Source organism: Carcharodon carcharias, chromosome 11, assembly GCF_017639515.1.
Source record: "Carcharodon carcharias isolate sCarCar2 chromosome 11, sCarCar2.pri, whole genome shotgun sequence".
Lineage (NCBI taxonomy): Eukaryota > Metazoa > Chordata > Chondrichthyes > Lamniformes > Lamnidae > Carcharodon > Carcharodon carcharias.
In genome coordinates this window covers 133,890,480-133,910,757 of record NC_054477.1, presented here as the reverse complement: position 1 = coordinate 133,910,757, position 20,278 = coordinate 133,890,480, and the positions used below count along the sequence as shown (strand labels likewise).

General features: G+C 42.1%; 1 pseudogene; it reads right to left on the bottom strand.

Moving 5' to 3' along the window:
- Positions 1–17,910: 17,910 nt before the first annotated feature.
- LOC121284525 lies at positions 17,911–18,054 on the bottom strand (annotated as a pseudogene).
- Between the last annotated feature and the right edge of the window lie 2,224 nt (positions 18,055–20,278).

The following is a 20,278-nucleotide window of genomic DNA, read 5'->3' as shown; positions in this document are numbered from 1 at the left end:
GTCTGTCCTTGGCTTGCTGCACTGTTTCAGTGAAGCCCAATGCAAACTGGAGCAATAGGAATTCATCGTCCAACTGAGCACCTTACAGCATTATCATTGAGTTCAACAGCTTCAGAAAATGAACTCTGTCCACCATCTTGACCAGTTTTTTAATCCAATTGTTATTTATTTATTTATTTATTTACTTATTTATTTATTTTTAAATCCCCCACCCCGCCACACCGAAACAGGGCCATCTGTCACTTTTTTTTTTATGTTTTGCTTTCAGGGTGCTGACCCTTGCTCTGCTATTAACACCATCTGCCATCTTACCATTACGCCACTATCTGGACCTTCTATACTCCTTACCGCTACCATTATCACCCCCTTTGTCTTGTGTCCATGACATCTCCTTAGCTGTCTCCTATTCCTGACCTTCTATCTTGCTCCTTCTACACCACCTGCTCCTAAACAGAATGAAATCCATCATACTTCTACTTCGCTTTAGTTCTGAAGAAGAGTCATCTCTGAGTTAACTCTGTTTCACTCTCCACGTTTCACCAGGATTTTCTGTTATTATTACAGATTTCCAACATCTGTAGTATTTTGTTTTTTGCCGAGGGATAAAGCAGTTTAAGTCATCAGCTTATCACCCAGAGTCACAAGGTGCTTTAGTGAAATGGCGTCAAACTTTGAAAACTATAATGAGAGCTTATAGTCAAGACTACCCACAGAACTGGGATCAAGGGATTTCATTCTTGTTATTGCTATTAGGCATGCCCCCAATGAATCAACAGGATTTAGATCTTATTAATTCATCTATGGTCCTAAAGTAAGGGGAACACTTAAGTTGAATCAGGAGAAATTATGGGTCAAAGTTTGGAAAATCCTCTCCTGGATTGTGTGACAACATTCATAGAAAGATTGAACAGAGTACGTGAGTTAGCTAAGGAACATTTAAAGATATCACAGCAGGTGATGAAGACAAGTGCAGATAAGAGGGCAAAAGCTCATAGTTATGTTTTCTGAGAGAAGTTGTTAGTATTGTTGCCAGTGTCAGGCGGACCATTAAAGGTGAGGTTTAGTGGGCCTTACAGGATTGAAACAAGACTGAGTGAAGTAAATTATTTTAAAATACTCTATTAAAAGAAAGAAGCAGAGTGCGTGTCATGTAAATATGCTTAAAAAGTACTTTGACAGGGAAGATAACTAGAAGGAGGTATCAGTAGTGGAAGATAAGGAAAAGGAGGTAGAAATGAAGGATTCTGAAACTGACTTTACTCTAAATAAATTGGACAATGAGGGGGTCCAAATGACTCTTCAACAGAACTAAGTAAAAATAGAAGAGAGGTGAAATATAAGCTGGTTTAGAGGGGTGGGGGGGTGGGGGACTGGTGGGACAAGTAGAACTGGATAGAGGGCCAATGATAGGTGGAGATAACCAAAAGATGTCACAGACAAAAGAACAAAGAGGTGTTGAAGGTGATGATATTATCTAAGGAATGTGCTAATTAGGGGTAGAAAGCAGGACAAGCAAGGTACAGATAGCCCTAGTGGCGGTGGGGTGGGGTAAAGGAATCAAAAAAGGCTAAAAGATAGAGATAAAACAATGGATCGAAATACATTTAAATATAATGGAAATATGTGGGAAAAGAAAAATCTATATAAATTATTGGAAAAAAAGGGGGGGATCGGAAAGGGGGTGGGGATGGAGGAGGGAATTCATGATCTAAAATGTTTTAAAACTTAAGAATCTATTTGGGCTGTTGCCTGATAGCAGTGTGCAGTTGGGTGTCTAGTTAAGTAGAAATCTTGCAAGAATTGTTATAAAACTAAATAAAACTGTGTAACTGTAGTCTTGTATGTTTAAGTTTTCTTTTCTTTTGTTAATAAATGTTTTAAATTAACCTTTAAAATCTCTAAAGGTGGTAGTGGACTCATTACTTCTGACTTCAGTGCACAAATTGCAAAATTGTTGTGATAGCCTGGCTAAGTTTCTCTCTGGGATTTGGCCAACGTGGCAAATACTACCTGCCATATCATAACAAATTAATGATAGGATTGTATTAGGCTATGAGATCCTGCAACAAGAGCAAGATGAGAAACTTACTCTCAAGAAAACAATAGACATGTGTAGAATTGTGGAGGTTATAAAGCATCAGCTAGACCATATGTATGACAGAGCAGCCCAGGAGTTACATTGTGCTGATAGACTTCCAGGCCGATAGAGCAGAACATTCATGGACAAAGGGCAGGATGCAAATATTGCGGAGGACATCATACAAAGGGAAAAAAAGGATTGTTCAGTATGGGAAAAGCAGTGCTTTAACGACAGGATGCCGAAGCATATCACACACAAATGTGTGGCTAGCAAGAAGCAAAACAAGCCGATACAGATGGCAGCTGGTGAGATTTCAGCTGAAGATTCTGACGAATCTCTATGCATCATACAACAGATTGGCTCTGTCAAGTCTATAGGTGAAAAATGATTTGTGACTGTTGGAATGATGACCACAGGAGGAGAGCATCAAGTGAACTTGAAGTGTCAGATAGACACTGGTGCGTCATGTAACATCATGAGCTTCACAGAGCTTGCAAAGTGGTTGAACATGGCGATCCAAAAATGAAGCTCTCAAAAGTAAGGCTGGGGCAATGTGATGGGACAATACTCATACCAAGAGAAAAAAATAGTCTGAAAGTCCAATGCAATGGAAAAAATGAAGATCTAGAGCTCCAAATTGTAGACATAACGCCAAAGCCACTCTTCTCAACCAGAGAGAGTATAAAGCTTGGACTGGTAAACCTAAACATGCCAAAAGAGATTTAAAACATGTCTGCAGCATACTAAACCACTGGCCACTGCATTGATCCTCAGGTAGCACAAAGATGTGCTTGCAGGGTGTCTACCTGGTGAATATCATTTCGAATGTAAGACAAATTCAGTATCTGCCAAGAAGAGTTCCAGCTGCCCTCAAGTCAAGTCTCAAAGACAAGGTAGAAGAGCTGGAAAAGAAAGGAGTAATCAAGAAAGTGACAACTCCTACACACTGGATCAGCAGCATGGTAGCAGTGAAACAACCCAGAAAGCTGAGAGTATGCAAAGACTCAAATGCTCTAAATAAAACATTAAAGAGATTTCACTACCCCATGACAATCATCAAAGGACTTTTGCCACACCTTGCCAAGGCAAAGATCTTTACTAGCTTAGATGCGAAGGATGGTTACTGACAAGCGAAGCTGGGTGAAAATAGCAGCTTTCTAACAACATTCTGGACACTATTCAAGAGATGCAGATAGTTGTGCATGCTGTTGGGCATTGCCATGGCTCCAGAATAGTACCACTGCAGACAGCATGAAACAGTCAGTGATCTTCCCGGAGTGAAAGCCATTGTGGATGACCTGTCAGTCTATGGGTGTGGAGACGTAGCAGAAGAAGCCATAGCTCACCATGATCAGAATCTAATGCGACTGCTAGAGCGAGCTCGCCAGGTAAACCTGAAGCTGAACTAGAAGAAATTGCAACTGAAAATGCCTCAAATCAAGTACATAGGTCATGTACTGATAACAAAAGATCTTTGCCCAGGTCCTGACAAGGTAGAAGCTGTAGCAACAATGCAGCGACCAACAAATGCAAAAGCAGTGCAATTATTTGTTGGATTTGTGAACTACCTAGCAAAATATTTGCTTAACTTGTTGTTGAAGTGTGAGCCATTACGCAAGCTCACTGCCAAGGATGTGCAGTGGTATTGGGGCACAAAACAAGAAGCAGTGTTCATCAAAATCAAACAATGAGTGATGATAACAGCAGTGCTGAAGTAATATGATGTCAAAGATGAAGTCACTTTGCAGTGTGACACCAACAAGAAAGGTCTTGGAGTAACCATAATGCAGCAAAGACAACCAACTGCATTGCATCCAGAGCATTAACACAAACTGAACAATGCTATGCTCAAATTGAGAAAGAGTACTTTGCTGTTGTTTTTGCTTGTGAGCATTTTCATCAATGACCGTTTGGAGAACAACTTAACAGTTGCATCCGACCACATGCCACTTTACAGCATTTTCCTTAAACCGCTTCAATTTGCTCCAAAGGAACAGCAAAGAATGTTACTTCATTTACAAAGATATCATCTCGTCATAACAGACAAGCAAGAGGAACAGATGCACATCACTGACATGTCACAAGAGCAGCACTCTCAATGAAGAAAGTTGAGGATACTACAACAGAATGTGAAATCTTCCAGATCAACATGAAGCAGCAACTTGACATGCTCTGGGAGTCATCAGCCCAGCAGAGACATGAATCTGTCAGACAAGTGCCGAACTCAAATCAAATAAACTACCCAAACAATTGCAGATCTCTGAGCGCTGCAAGAATTAGTGATGAACAGATAGCCTGAGAGCATCAAGGACACATCGGTGATCACAAAAACTATTGGGAGTACCAAGATGAACTGACAGCCCAAGATGGCATTCTGTACTAAGCAGATAAGAGGAGAGGTGCTGAAGTGCATCCATGCAAGCCATCAAGTAATTAGTCAAGTCTGAGGAAGGCAAGATAAGGGTCTTACTGGCCAAACATGAGCAAAGAAGTTAAAAACCACATCAGCCAGTGTGTTGCTTGTAACGAGTACCAAGCTAAACAAGCTAGAGAGCCACTGAAGATGCATGGCATCCCAGATAGGCCATGGATGAAGCTGGGAGTAGACCTCTTCACTTGAAAAGGAACTGATTATCTTGTCGCAATAGACTATTATTCTGACTACTGGGAGTTAGACCAGCTGCCTTCAACGACTGCTAGTGAGGTTGTAGAATGCCTGAAAGCACACTTCAGTCGTTATGGAGTACCAGTGTGATGAGTGACAATGGCCCTCAGTTCACGAGTGAAGAATTCAGTTGCTTCACAAAAGATTGTGAAATTCAACACTATATACCATCTCCGCACTATCCCCAGTCAAATGGAAAGGCTGAGACAGCAGTGAAAATCACCAAAGAGATAATCCCGAAATTGAGAAAATCTAGCACAGATGTGGAAGTGGTTCCCATTCCCGTTCCTCTCCTACAATGGTTCTTGAATTTTAGGATTATATAGAGAACAAAACTGCACAGGCACAGGGTTCTGCTCAACTACAAACCTGCTGTTTATTGGAAATAAACATCTTAGCTCCCTGATGCAAAACTCTAAGATGGTTGAAATGACACAACATCTCGATTGGTTCATCCAATTTAAATCCCTCCATGATTTGACCTTGGCTCCCAATCAAAACACACAATGTCACCACAACTCATTAGGCAAAATCTTTACTGGAAACCCACGTTTCTGCCCCAACTGTACTTAGTTCAGACCCAAACCCCCTCAATTTGGTTGTTACCCTTAAGTTACTCTAACCTCTCAGCCCCAGTAACCCTTGGATTGGCTGATAACCTACAACCCTCCACACTCCTGGTCCTTCCGGTGAGGTCTGCAACCCTTCGCTATTGTCCTTTTGATGATGATCCTTATCGAAATATCATGAACACATTTCCTGAGGTCATCCTGCTGGATGATTACTGCTTAGCACCTTCTTTGATTCTTCAAGTGTTTTCCAGACAGACCTGCTCAGAGTTGATGTTGTTTACACAACTGAAAACAATGAATCCCACCAAGATGAGGGATCCCTGGCTCGAAAGCTGATCTTTATGCGAAAGATTTCTCTCCTTCCATGACAGGAGTGAATGGAGGTTGCCTGGTGATATTTGGTTGTGACAATGGCATCCTTCATTTCTTAATTAGATTACATGATGGTGGTTATCCTGTGTTCACTGCTGTGATGATGTCTTAAATTCCAATCCTTTTAATAGTATCAGTTCTTTTCCGATGTTGGAATGTCTGAGATTAACCCACGCCCCACAACGTAGCCTGCCTTGGTGAGTCTTGTTTTGATGCTGGGCTTTCATTCACAGTACTTGTGTTTGTGTGTGTTTTGGGGTTCTTCCATCACATTTTATACAGTCCAGTTGCAGGGGATTCTGATCGCACAGATGTATACAAGGAAATCCTCGAGTGGAGAAACACACCAGGTGAAGGCATGAAAAGTAGTCCAATTCAAAGACGAATGTCATGTCGCACCCAAACTATTCTTCCAATAGCAAAGGAACTATTGAAGCCAGAAACTGTCATAGCCTTGAGTGAAAAAATCAAGGTGAAATGGCAAAAAGTCTAACTTTCTTTTGACAACACTGTCAAACCATTGCCCGAGTTGAGCATTGAAGAGCCTGTCAGCATATAAACCTTTAGTGTTCTCAACAGGAGTCATCCCACGTGGAAACTTGGGACAAACATAGAACAGTTCTTACCTCAATCGTATGCGGTGGAAGTGAATAAGCAAATATACCGGTGTAACCGGAGGCATATATGAACAACTAGAGAAGCTGTTCCTTCACTGCAGGTGGCCAGTCAGGAAGATGGGATCTCACCAGCTGCAAGAGTACAGAACGACCATCACTCCCAGACATCTACCAGTCCCCAAGAATGGAAATGGAACAACAACAGTTACCAAGGCAACAACAAGTGCCACGGGAATGACACTCCCCAGAGAGGAAACATCATCCAGATGAACAGCCAATGACAGCATGCATACATACCACTAAGATACCTGTACGATTTAACCACTATGTATGCAACAGATGTGCAGAGACTGACTAGAATAATGACCAGCTTGTTAATGTTTGAGAATGTTTGTGATATAGCGGGTAATTGGGTAACTCACAGTCACACATGATAGCGCACACAAATTTGTCCTTTGTTCATTAGGGAAAGGAGGATGTTTGTGTCTTTTGTTTATTATGAAACAGGGGGTGTTTGGATTTTGAAATGAAATCATTACTACATGTTCTATCCGACTTTTTGTTTTCATTCATGGGATGTGGGAATCACTGGCTAAGGCAGCATTTATTATCCATCCCTAATTGCCCTTAAGAAGGTATTGGTGAGCTGCCCTCTTGAACCGCTGCAGTCCATAGTCATGTGACCTCTGCCATGAGGCACATGGCTGGGCAGCCATTCAGTTCAATGAAGACATTACACTAGAAAGACTGTATTATTTGAACTCATAGCAATTAGTAACAATATAAATCGTGAAATTACCAGATTGTTCTCTTGTTCACTAATGTCACTCAGAGGGGGGAATCTGCCATTCATACCTGATCTGGCATGCATTTGACTCCAGACCCATGGCAATGTACTTGACTCTTAACCGCCCTCTGAAATAGTGTAAGAAGCCACACTGTCATATTACACCACTCCAGCTAGAACTGTGGGTGTATCTACATCACTTGGAATGCAGCTATTCAAGAAGGCAGCTCATCACCACCTTCTGAAGGTCAATTATGGATCAGCAATAATACTGGCATTACCTTTGGGCTCACATCCCGAGAACACATAAATAAAAAAAAACAGGAAAATGGATCTGACCTGTCAGTAATGTTAGTGCTAGTGTTCCAAAAACAAAAACAAAAATAGCTAGAAAAACTCAGCAGGTCCGACAGCATCCATGGAGAGGAAGACAGAGCCAATGCCTCGAGTCCGCTTGGCTCCCCTTACCTTTATCTTAGTGCTAGCGTTGCTTGTTTTATGGGAAAATAAGCCCTGATAGCTAGGGCTAACAATCCAACCCGAGGTATCATCAAAGTTGAGGCATCATTAATGTTGAGCGTAGGTTTAAGTAAATTCAGTTGATGGTGATTGATTTTGACCAGTTTAACACATAAGAAAACAAAACATAGTTATAGAAAAGTTGATCTTTAAGAAGTACCCCTTTTAATTTCTTATGTTCACACAGTTGCAGTCTCCTTTTATCAGGGTTGTAAATTTTTATAATCCACTGAACACCAGTCATTATCTTCTATTTGATAATGTGCAATAATTGCTATACATAATAGAACAGTAACACTTACAAATTCTGTTCAGCACTTTTATGTCGCATCATGAAATGTTACCCTGGAAAGTAATTTTGTTTAACAGATCATTGCTTCTTTCCCCAATTAAGACTTTTAATTACAAACCATAAGTGAAATTTACTCAAAAATCTACTTCAACAAACATTTACGTTATGTGCATAAATATATCATACAACCTGAAAAATATATTCATAATAGCTGGGAAAAATGACAATAATTATAGGAAGTTGTTTCATAGTCCCTATGCACTTCTTCCCTTGCACAAAACAAATGCAAAATGTGTTTAATTTACTTCTTGTTCAGACTAATACATTAGGTTTTATAGACTGGTTTATTCATTCGCTACCAGAGCTGGCTGGACCACACAATGCATTATCAGGTCCTGCTGTTGAGTGACAAAAAAGCATGTTATTCCAAGAACATCCTGGAATGTAAAGAAAAGCTACTGCAAAGCATCTTCTTAAACCTCTTTCCTCTGTCTCCCCTATCCTCACCTAAAACTTTGAGAATGAGGAGCTAAAGTACTACTTTGAAACTAATAATGAGAATATCCAAGCAGCTACCTCTGCCTTCTGCCCATTAGTTGCACAAGTCAAAGCTCCTCTAAAGTTCCTCCTTACCCTTGGCATGAACTCATCTTTTTCTAGTTTCTCTCTTATGTCCCCTTACGCTCTCTCTGAGCTCACCTTGTCCATGAGTTCCACCACTTGTTCCCTAAACTCTATTCCCAGTAAATTGCTGACCACCCAACTTACATTCCTAGTCCTCATGTTAGATGATATTATTATTCTCTCTCTTTATTTACAGTCACTCCCTCCTTCAAATCTGCTATCATCATCTCTCTCCTCAAAAAAAAAATCAATGTTTGACCATACCTCTTTGCAAACTAGCATCCAACCTTCAAGCCTTACTGCCTCCCAAATCTGTGCCTATCTTTCACGAACTCCATGGCCAGAATTTTTCATTTGGCGTGCATGCATGCATCCAATATGCTCGAGCGTAAAATGGGCGAGCGTTCCAACATCATTGCGCACTGCCACAATAATTCGGTCAGTGGCCGCGCGCAAGAGTCGGCAACACACCTTCCGACGATTAAGCGGCCTATTAAGGCCTTAATTAATTGAGTACAATTTTTCGCTGCCCGTCCAACCATTCAGTTGCCGACTGGGCAAAAAGGTCAAGCGGCCTTTGCATTTTTGGCGAAACCTCATTCACGACAGGATGAGGTTTTGACCAATGATTTAAAAAAATAACTTTTTGCACTCCTATTTAACATGTCCCTGCTCATGTGACAGAATCACATGAGGGAACATGTTTTAATTAGTCTTCTTCATTTTGAGTGCTGAAAATCTTCAGCTCCCTGAGGCAGCTCTGTGCCACGGGGAGCTTTTACTGCACATGCCTGCATGCACTCGCTTTCCACCCACCCCCACCCAGGCAGCGCTGAACGTTGTAGTATGCGTTTCACGCTGGCTGGCTGTAAATTAGCCAGCCAGCATGAAATCGTGGTCCAGGCCCAAACGGGGCCCACTGTTGTCCAGCTAAGTGGGACTGTGCTTGCCTGGTTTCATTCTTATTTATCTAATTGTAGCCAGAGTTTTCCTTGCAACAGCTTCTCTTCCTACTCCCGCATTGCCACATCTGGTGTATCCCAATGATCTATCCTTGTCACCCTCCTATTTCTCACCTACATCCTGTCCCTCAGCCAAAAGCATCCAAAAGCACAGCATCAGTTTTCACATGTACCCTGATGACACTGAGCATTATTTAGCCACCTGCAAAATGAGAGTATAGTTGTCATCCCATGTATTCACCAGTAAGTAATTTATTTCAATATGGGGTTAAATGTAAAGATTAACATCTCTTGACTCCTTCACTGTTGGCAAATTATCAGATGGATTGACCAACACCCAGTACTGGACAAGCAGAAATTGCCTCCAAACATTGGGAAGACCAAAGCCTTTGTCTTTGGTCACCGTGAAAACATCCATTCCACTTTTACTGGTGACGGTTTGAAGCCAACTCATACAATTTGCATTTGCGCCATTATATTTACACTGAGATGGGCTTCTGAACGCTTATTATGCCATCACTAAGACTGCCTATTTCCACCTCTTTAACATTATCCAACTCTGCCCCATCTCAGCTCATCTGCTGCTGAAACCTTCATTCATCTCTATGTTACTTATAGACTTGAATGTTCCAAAGTATTCCATGTTCTGTAATCAGGAAACTTAAGGTCATCATGGATTCTGCTGTCCATGTCCTTACTTAAGCAAAGTCCCATTCACTCATCACCTCCTGTGCTTAATGTCCTATATTGACCAAGCCCAGTCAAGGGTTCATAGTTATTGGGCAGAATTTTGCCCTAGGTTAGCAGGTGGGCCCCACTGGCTCGGCGGCAGGCGGGCAGCCAAACTCCACCAGAGAAGCAGGCCCTGCTGCCATTTTAAGTGGGCGGGTCAATTAAGGCCCGCCCAGCAGACTGCCCAACAGAGAACGCTACGCGCTTCCTGTGCAGGGGGGGAGAGATTCCCCAACTGTCAAAGTGTGCTCTTTTGCACCCTGAGACTAAGTGCTGTCTCAGGGAGGTCACTGACAGTGCTTCAAAGTATCAAAATAGAAAAATAAAATATATTAACATGACCCCTCAAGTGACAATGTCACACGAGATGGGATATGTTAATAAATATCACATAAAGTTTAGTTAAGATTTTTAAAATGGACATAAAACCTCATCCCGCCAGTGGATGAGGTTTCATGTTTTATCAGAAACCCACTGGGGCTCTTGGCCTGCCCACCAGCCTTAGGGTTGGACAGACGGGGCCTTTAATTATCCTGTCAATGGCCTCAATTGGCCATTGACAGGTCGGCGGGTAGACAGCTGATTTTGCTGTCCGCCCGCCTTCCTGAATATTTAAATGGGGCGGGATAACGTCAGGGATTCTTCCCGACATCATACCGTGTCATTTTCCTGTCGGCGATTGGGGGGCGGGGCCCGCTCCCAAATCGCCGACGGGAAAAGTCAGGCCATAGGTCTTCCATTTTTGGCCTCTTGAGCATCCCCAATTTTAATTGCTCTGTTGGTTGCCATGCCTTCAGCTGACTAGGTCCTAAGATCTGGCATTCCCTCTCTAATAATCTCTACTTCTCAACCTCTCTTTCCTCTTAAGTTTTTTGGAACATTCAAGGTGCAATATAAATGCAAAGTGTTCCTTTTGTTGTTAAGATGCTCCTTAAAAGCTATCTCTTTGACCAAGCTTGCATTCATTTTCCATAATATCAGCTTTGGTGGCTCAATGTCAAATTTTGCTTTTTAGTGTCCCTGTAAAGCACCTTGGAAAGTTTTATTACGTTAAAGCCATGACATAAATTGTTGCTGTTGTTGTTTTTTATAGGTATTGATGTGTCTGTTTTGAATGGGTTAACAAAGCCAATAAAGTAGCGGGGAGGACAATATTGTGTGAACGTATTTATCATTCCAACATCACTACAGGAAACAGTCATTTCTGGGCTTCCATGTTGTCTCAGTGAAGTACATTTCCTCCAACAAATCAAAGATTAGCACATTAAAAGGAGCAGGATTGCAGTAATGCTGTCCAGTCATGCTTCAATACTTGATGTTCCCCACTTGACTACAGCTTTTATAATCACACCAAGGCACTTATTAACCCAAACATGCACCCTTAGTATTCACACAGAATTCACATCATTAATATTTAATCCCAAACTGAAATAAATTACTTACTGGTAAATACATGGGATGACAACTATTCTCTCACTTCAGAGGTGGTCAAATAATGCACTACCAAATCACTAACAGGCTAACTATGTGGCCAGATGTATTTATAACTAAAACAGTGCATTGAAGCAAAAGAATGTAGCAAGATAGTTTATTTCCAAAGTCGAACATGCTAGATAATGCTCTTTGAATATCCTGCTGTAATATCCAAACTGAATCCAATAACATTTTCATGGGTGCTCTCTTGCTCTTCTGCAGTAAATATGCCAGATGCTTGGCGGAAACCCTGGAAAAATCATGTAAGGAGCTGTGGTCTCCGCAATTTCCACTGAATTTATAGTGGAGTATTGGGAAAATCTTTGTCTAATTTCTAACTAACCCTCTAAATTTTCCAATGTAACAAATGATGTTTTATCAGAGTTATTGATTTACAGTAATGGCAAAAATTAATTTATGTTTTTATTATAGTGCATTGTACTAACATTTTGAGGTCTGAACTCCATGATTGTGTTCATATTTTCTTGCAATGAGTCTCAATCTGCCAGTGCTAGCATCATAGAGTGGAACTCCCAGTCATTCACACAGAAGGGAACAACTGAGAGAGATATGCATGTGAGGTCCAGGAGTTAAAATTGCTCTGGCCTCACCTTGCCTAAGTTGAGCCTGTTTAGCTCTGAGCCTGTTCTTTGCATGTCAAATCTCACTCCTAATTAAAATTCCTTGATAATTGATTTTCTTAGAAGGATCCAGTCTTTGTTGCAGTCCCTTCACATGTATTGGATATCAACATCCCATCAGATCCTAACAAGAATGAGACATATCTCAATTTTACTGCCTGATAAATTAATTAATCAATCCTTTATTTGCAGAACTGCAAAACAATGAGTTGTTTATATCCGTTTTTATTTTTGGCCTTCATCACCTATTCAACAAAGTTTCTGCTTACAGTCAAAAACTTATTCAAACTTTGCTCCTTCCCTATGTTAAAGAAAAACATTTAAGTTTGCTCCACATATAAAGCTTACTTACATTCATCTGTTGTGCTTGAACTTGAAACTTGCTTCATGGAGAGAAATTTTTCAAAAAAGTTAACATAATTGTTTTTGATACAAATGCATGATAAAAGCAAACTCGTACCTAATTGTGTAAAAGGAAGAATATGCCACCATTATCATGTTATAAAATTATAGGAAAATCAAGAGCATCAGCGGATACTGGAAATCCCTTCAGCAGCTGTACCAACTTTATGTTTACCATTAGTAGTTGTGATTCACAAAAAAGTAGATTTTATGCCAATTTATTATAAATATTCTACATAGGATTGCCATGATTTCACAACATATTCCCATATCTTCAATAAAGTGTTATTCAGTGAGTGACAGAGAGATACCACTACATGAACACTTGTTCAGGGTGATAAACAAAGTTCACATTCAGGCATACAGAGCATCTAAGTGTTAGGATATTATAAAGCAAATCTCAGTGTGGGTTCCTACTTAAGATTTTTACATCAAGATGTTAATGTATCAGAAGCTTAAAATAATAACTGATTTGACCATAAGTTACCATAGAAAACAAGTCAGCAATAAACCAAACCTATTTCTATTTACCATGGCATTGAGATTTTCCAGGAGAGAAAAAATTGTAAAATGCTTCTCAGATATCTAAGTGGAGATTTTCTGCATAGTAGAAAGGTAAATGGGTTTAGAGTTTTTAATCTCCTTAACTCTTAACGCTCCTGTGATTCCTGTAAAATGGACTGCCTGATCCATATCACTCAGCAAGCTGCAGTTATTTCAATGTATTGAAACTGGCAATAGATTTTTTTTAACACTCTGCAAAGGTATATCAGGAAAGATTATTTCTAATGTTGCTTCCTCAGAAATAATAGCAACCTGGCCACAATGTCTATGTAAAACCACAGGCAACTTAACAACTGATCTCAGAAAATATCAAGACTAATATTATGGAGGCTCCCTGTAGTTTGTATTATAACACGTTATATATGGAAATGGATTTAAGCCTCCCATCTTCCACCACCTTACCTCTTCATGGATGCAGAACTATTTTAGAGTGCACTTGGAATTCATTGAGTAGCTTTTATACTATATTGGAAATAACACACTTTAATACATATGGAAAATGTTCTAGTTTTCTCATAACAAATCTGGAAAGCACAGTATCAAAGCAAAGAAAACATCTGATAAAGATATTTGGCATTTGTGGAATGCTTGTTATTTTTAGTTTTATGCAATGTTGCCCCAAAGATGAAACATTTCATTACAATGAACAGTATGGTTATCAATACTGATGTGAAACAAATGTCCAATTAGAGCTATCCATTATTTCATTAAAATATGTCTCTGGATGCATGTTAGGGTTATATAGCTTATAAGCAATTTGTACAATTTTGCTTGAGCTCTGGGGCTCGGGTTTCCATGAACTATCAGTCCCAGCCAAATGCCTGAAAATGGCTGAAACTATCAATCTACTTTTCTACAGTGATACCATGATAGACTAACATAGAGATCCAGAAAATTCCATTTGAATTCTTATCCCAGGAAAATAGTTAGTTAGATTTCCCCTTATTCTATGCACCATTCTTTGGCCAAAAGTTTAAGCAAGAATTGTTCTCAGGATACTGGCATTGCCTTTTTAGGGTTACTGAAGCACATGAAAAACTGAAGAAGTTGTCCTTTTCTTCTTTGCTCTATTCCTGGTGGATTGCCTGGAGCACTCAATATCATCTCTGAACAGCATGACACAAATCATAAACACATAAACCATTAAAGCATCATGTTGTGATCATCCCCAGGAATAAACATCACAGCATTTCACATTTGATCGACAACAGTATGGCTGACTATGCAATTACATTATTGGTTTTCAAGTAACTGTTGTAATATTTCAGAAGTAGCCATTCCTAGATATACACATTAATGAGTGTTTTTCACTATTGGAGTCAGTCAATGCTAAGTGCAGTATGAAACCTCAGAGTCACATCGAGCACATAAAAGGATCCATACAGAAGAAATGATGAATGAGGTCCAAGGTCTGTTGGAATAGGGTGAACACAGCAATTCTTTTTCTCATAGACCTGCATGTAAAAATAGATGTGCCCACTTTGTAGACTGAAGTGTATACCCTAGGTCACAACAGTGCATATATCAAGGGTGATACTGAATATCTGGTAGTACTTCTCTTGATTGGAGTTACTTTTGCTCTTTTTCCTGTTTCAGCATCAACAGTGAACATGAAGATTTTATTTGCAATACCAGCAAAGTGGTGAATAAGGGAATGCCTATAGATGCTATCTATGTGGACTCCAGAGGCATTGATGAAGCTCTGCACCTGAGATTATTAGTAATAATGGAATCGGAGGTAGCCTTATATACGGTTAGAAATTGGTTAGGTAGTGGGGGGAGACAGAGAGTACTAATATTGGAAATGATTGTGGGATGTGATAAGTGTGTTCCCCCGGGACCTGTACTGGTGTTTCAGCCTTCACCATATGAAAATGAGCTCACTTTGGATCCGTGAAAGGCAAAATCAGATTTTTTGTGATTGACAAGAGATTAGGAACCGTGAAGCAGAAAAAGCATTTGAATGCCTTGGTACACAAGTCATTAAAAGTGAGCGCATAGATAACCAAAATGTAATCAAAATGCTGATGGAATGATGGTTTTATCTCAAGAGAGTTGAAATTCAGAAGTGAGGAAGCTGTGCTTCCATTGTATAGGGTTGTGGTCAAATCCCTTCCAAAGTACTGCATTTACTTTGACTCACATTTCTAAGGAAGAATATATTGGCCTTGATGTTGGTACAGTGTAGATTCATTAGAATTGTACCAGGGTTTATAGGATTAAATAGTGAGATGGGTTGCATAAATTAAGCATAGAAGGGTGATCCAATTGTGATGTCTAAGATGGTCCTATCACAAACACAGAAACGCCGGTTGGAATTTTACCAGACCTTTGCCTATAGTCTGGAGGCAGGAAGTTTGGGAAAATGCACGGGAAGGCACTGGGAGGAGATGCCTAACATCTTCGGGCACCAAACCATTTTCTCAGTGTTGGGACATTGGCACTTCGGCCGACTGCCTAATGGCCTATTGAGCCACTTAAATGGCCAATTACAAGTAAATTCCCGCCTCCAGAGGCATTTTGCCGCCCTGTGGGGAAACTGCCCAGTGAAACCTGGCAGCCTCCCTGCAACTCTGGGGAGGGGCCCCTCCCTTGAGGGCGCTCTATGGCCCACAGAGGGGACTCCAGAGGCAATGGTCATCCCCACACCAATACCAACACCTGTGCACCGTGAACCACCCCTCCCATTCACTGAAGCCCCGGCTCTCTCCAACCCCACTTACCCCTCTATGCATTCAGTCAAGTTCCTCTTTAACTTTTGGCAGCAGTGGATATGGCACCCTCCTGGGGGTAAATAGGTACACCAGCATGGCATCGGGAAGCAGTGTAATATGGCATTCATGTTTGAGTTTACCGAGCTCCTGGAACAGCTATGAGAATTTCTGCTGGGATTCAGTCCTGTTGTCTGGTTGAAAGACTTTGTCCACTTTTTCTAGAATGTCCAGTTGCATGCACACACTTCTGCTGAGTAAAGAGATACTTTGATTACGCAGAATATGGAGGGACTCTGTGATCTGCCACCCCTTGTGGCAACGAGTGGCAGTGATCTGGCCTTTCACCTGCAGATTTATTCCATCTGGACCTTGAAGTTTGATATTTGATGGCTGGACAGGATCTATTATAAGCCATGCTAAATGACCAGCCGGTATGGAAACACCAGCGCCCATATCCAGCTTAAAATGGCTTTTAAAACCTTTAACTCCCAAAGTGACGGACCAAAGGTCTTGTTGATGGTCCTGTACTTCTCTGAGAAAATATGGGATGGTATTTCTTTGTTTCTGGTCTATGTTTTGGGTGACCTGTAAGCCATATTTGTTTTGCTGTTTTCTTCCATTAGTGGAGTTTTTAAATGTACAGAACTGCTGTAAGTGTCCTGTCCTCTCACATCGGAAACACTCCGCACCCCCTGCTGGACAATGTTGTCATCTGTGTTGCTTCTTTGTGCTGCAGCATAAGCTGCTGTAGTGTTTCAAACCCCTTTGGCCACTGTGGCAAGCTTTTGAGTGGGTGGGGCTATCGCCTTTGGATCTAAACCATTAGCGGATATCTCCAGCGTCTCGTTATGTTGACAAATGAGAAGCCAATTTTACTTCTTTAGTTCGGCTGAGTAAACACCATGAAGTGGTCGATCGAGTGTGTGGTGATCTTTCAATGCCCCATGCTCGCAACAGCAAGCTAGCTTGAATGGGTCAGTAAAAAATGATTTGACGGATTCCCCTGGTTTGTGGATCTCTGAATCACGCACACCAGACAATGAAGTTCCATTTCAGAATTTTAAAAATGCATCAAAAGCTTTTAAAACAGATTTGAAGTCTGCAGAGGTCTCTTCTACCCCCTGTTTGAGGGGGACCTCATCAGTGATAGGCCCTACGATGTACAGGAATGAACTGACCTGGTGCATCTGCTCTTCAGTAAGGACACCCAAAGCTGCTCAGTACCTCAGGAAGTTCTCTCGCCACATCTTCCAATGTTGCCCTCTGTGTGGGTCCTCAAGATTTTTGATCGGGCAGCAGTGACTGCTTGTCGGGTGCTACCATTGCTACCGCTTTCCTGTTGGCCTCCTTCTTAGGCACGCTTACAGATTGTCGATCTGATCAGGGTTTGTTCCAGCTTTGAGCCATGGGTGTTCCGTCAATGGTACCAACACTTTATTAGATTGGTGTCACCACCGTTGCCAACATGTTTCATATACTGGCTGCGTGGCCTATCTTATCCAGAGGGACTGTAGTCTGACTCAAGTATTTACTTCAAACTGGTTTATTTACACTACTACACAGTATACATGATGAGCTACTAAGTAGACACATCTCTCCTGAATGCTGCCTGCTCTGTCTGCAGTACAGAGGCTTTTTTTTTGATTAAAGCTGGTTTATTTTCAAGACAACTCCTCAGTGCTCCTGACTTCCACATAAAACATTCCAGCTGTATCTTTTCATTCTATTTAGATGGGATAATTAATGCCCATCACCAGCTTAATAAGCAATTGTTTTTAACAAAGTGCCACATGAACACAGGCACAAAAAATTTTTTTTGCGGCTTATGTTGCTTGCATTGGGTAAAAAACCTTATTAAATAAAAACGTCGAAATCTATTTTTTGAATTGTAAATCAGGGGAGAGCGCGAACGCAGTCCCCCACTACCACAAATTTTGCAGTCGAGTATCCCGCATTTGGGGACATCGCAGGCATCAGCACACCCGAAGTGCAACGGGCTAGCCTCGTCCTGGGAGAAGCTTTTTTTTTGCAAAAATATACTTTATTCATAAATCTTCAAAAACATTTCGAACATTTTAAATCACCATTACAAAAATACAAACAGGTTCAACTTTTACAAACTGAAACACAAGGTGTATCAGAAAAAACAATGAATATTTCAATCATTGGCAGACATACATTTTAATCTGTACAGCCTGAGGGGCTCTTTACAGTTCCCAGACCCTCAGTGCACTGTGGCAGAAAGGTCTTAGGCAGCGACCCTTCCCCATTGCGCCTTTGCGGCGGCTGCCCCAAGCTTAACTGTGTCCCTCAGCACTTAGTCCTGGACCTTGGAAAGTGCTAGTCTGCTACACTCGGTCGGGGACAACTCTTTGCGCTGGAAAACCAACAAGTTTCGGACAGACCAAAGAGCATCTTTCACCGAGTTGATGATCCTCCAGCTGCAGTTGATGTTTGTCTCGGTCTGTGTCCCTGGGAACAGCCTGTAGAGGACAGAGTCCTCTGTCACAGAACTGCTCGGGATGAACCTCGACAGCAACCACTGCATCCCTCTCCAGATCTTCTTTGCAAAGACATAATCTACAAGGAGGTGAACAACGGTCTCTTCCCCATCACAGCCTCCTCGAGGGCAACGTGCAGAGGGGGTGAGACTCCTGGCGTGTAGGAAGGATCTTACAGGGAGGGCCTTTCTCACCACCAGCCAAGCTACATCTTGGTGTTTGTTGGAAAGTTCTGGTGATGAGGCATTCTGCCAAATTACTTTGTCAGTCTGCTCAGGGAACCATCCCACAGGATCCACCCTCTCCTTTTCCCTCAGGGTCTTTAAGATTTTACGTGCCGACCACTGCCTGACGGACTTGTGGTCGAAGGTGTTTCTCTGCATAAATTTTCCCACGAGGGACAGGTGGTACGGCACTGTCCAACTACTTGGAGTGTTCCACGGCATCGTGGCCAGACCCATCCTTCGCAACACCGGGGACAGGTAGAACCTCAGCATGTAGTGATACTTGGTGTTTGCATACTGAGGGTCTACGCACCGCTTGATGAAGCCGCACACAAAGGTGGCCATCAGTATGAGGGCGATGTTGGGCACGTTTTTTCCCCCTTTATCTAGAGGCTTGTACATCGTGTCCCTGCGGACACGATCCATTTTCGACCTCCAGATAAAGCGGAAGATGGCTCGGGTGATCGCCACCAGACAGGAGAGTGGAATGGGCCAGATCTGCGCCACGTACAGCAACAGCGAGAGTGCCTCACACCTGATGACCAAGTTCTTACCCGCAATGGAGAGGGAGCGTCGCTCCCACATGCCCAGTTTCCTTTTCACCAGACACACACTCCTTCCAGTTTCTAACGCGTGCCCTGGTCCCTCCGAACCATATCCCCAGCACCTTCAGGCCGTCAGCCCTGACAGTGAAGGGGACAAAGGATCGGTCAGCCCAGTTCCCAAAGAACATGGCCTCGCTCTTCCCACGATTTACCTTTGCTCCCGAGGCCAGTTCGAACTGGTCGCAGATGTGGATAAGTCTGTGCACCGACAGCGGATCAGAGCAGAAGATGGCGACATCATCCATGTACAGGGAGACTTTGATCTGAGTGCCTCCACTACCTGGGATCGTCACTCCTCTTATGCCCGGATCCTTCCTGATGGACTCAGCAAAGTGTTCTATGCAACACACGAAAAGAACAGACAAGAGAGGGCAGCCCTGCCTGACTCCAGATTTAATAGGAAAGCTATCTGATTCCCACCCATTGATTAAGACTGCACGACTGATGTTAGTGTAGAGCAGTTAGATCCAATTGCGAATTCCCTCCCCAAACCCCATTTTGGAGAGCACCTCCACCATATAGGTGTGCGATATTCTGTCAAAGGCCTTCTCCTGATCCAGGCTGATGAGGCAGGTATCCACACCCCTGTCCTGTACATAGGCAATCGTATCCCTGAGCAGCACGAGGCTGTCAGAGATCTTCCTGCCCGGCACAGTGCAGGTCTGGTCAGGGTGGATCACCAATTCCAGAGCGGATTTGACCCGATTGGCGATGACCTTGGACAGAATTTTATAGTCCACATTCAACAGTGAAATGGGTCGCCAATTTCTAATTTCCTTCCTTTCCCCTTTGTGCTTGTAGATGAGGGTGATAATGCCTTTCCTCATGGATTCTGACATACTGCCAGCCAGGAGCATACTGTCGTACACTTCTAGCAGGTCTGGGCCGATCCAGTCCCACAGAGCCAAATACAACTCCGCCAGCAAGCCGTC